This window comes from Perkinsus marinus (assembly GCF_000006405.1).
Source record: "Perkinsus marinus ATCC 50983 genomic scaffold scf_1104296943636, whole genome shotgun sequence".
In the NCBI taxonomy this organism is placed as follows: domain Eukaryota; phylum Perkinsozoa; order Perkinsida; family Perkinsidae; genus Perkinsus; species Perkinsus marinus.
This window is the reverse complement of record NW_003211743.1, coordinates 1-1,121: the sequence shown is the minus strand read 5'-3', so window position 1 is coordinate 1,121 and position 1,121 is coordinate 1. Positions and strand designations below refer to the sequence as shown.

The 1,121-nt window shown below is 48.5% G+C and overlaps 1 non-coding gene across 1 annotated transcript; it reads left to right on the top strand.

Annotated features, from left to right (window-relative positions):
- Nucleotides 1-765: 765 nt before the first annotated feature.
- On the top strand, nucleotides 766-838 carry Pmar_PMAR004886. Its single transcript has one exon. It is a non-coding gene; the product is annotated as a tRNA-Arg (tRNA).
- Nucleotides 839-1,121: the final 283 nt, after the last annotated feature.

The window sequence follows — 1,121 nt, the reverse complement described above, 5'->3', positions numbered from 1 at the left end:
CTTCGGAACCAAAGATTGTGGTTCGAGTCCCACCGAGATCGTCTTCATGCCGGAAAGGGCTCATATACGGATGTCACTGGCCGTACAGATGTCGATGTTGATTGTATACCCTTGTGACTCGTCAGAATACATGCCGAAGCTAACGGTACAAGAAGATTGTTGGTCTGCCAACAAGCGATCTCCAATGAATTGACCCCTTTAAGAACACTATGTAATGGAGGCCCCTCCATGAGGAGCAAGAGTTTTGTGATCTATAATGGAGGCCCCTCTATGAGAAGCGAGAGTTTTGCGATCTATTCAGCGTGTCGGATGGGACACCATGTGTGCCATGAAGTCAATGGGGGGCAGAGATGGTGACACAAATCTCAAATTTACTGGTCTCGTGGCCTAATGGAACCAAAGATTGTGGGTTCGAGTCCCATTGAGATCGTCTCCACGCCGGGAAGCGCCCATATACGGATGCCACTGGCCGTACAGATGTCGATGTTGATTGTATACCCTTGTGACTCGTCGGGATACATGCTGAGGCTAAGGGTACAAGAAGATTGTTGGTCTGCCAACGAACTATCTCCAATGAATTGACCCCTTTAAGAACACTATGTAATGGAGGCCCCTCTATGAGGAGCAAGAGTTTTGTGATCTATAATGGAGGCCCCTATATGAGAACCAAGAGTTTTGCGATCTATTCAGCGTGTCGGATGGGACACCATGTGTGCCATGAAGTTAATGGGGGGCAGAGATGGTGGGACAAATCTCAAATTTACTGGTCTCGTGGCCTAATGGATAAGGCGTTGGTCTTCGGAACCGAAGGTTGTGGGTTTGAGTCCCATCGAGATCGTCTCCACGCCGGGAAGCGTCCATATACGGATGCCACAGGCCTTACAGATGTCGATGTTGATTGTATACCCTTGTGACTCGTCGGGATACATGCTGAGGCTAAGGGTACAAGAAGATTGTTGGTCTTCCAACGAACGATCTCCAATGAATTGACCTCATTGAAAACACTATGTAATGGAGGCCCCTCTATGAGGAGCAAGAGTTTTGTGATCTATTCAGCGTGTCGGATGCGAACTCATGTGTGCCGTTAAGTCGGTGTTGCGCATAGTGACGAGATAGTGGGA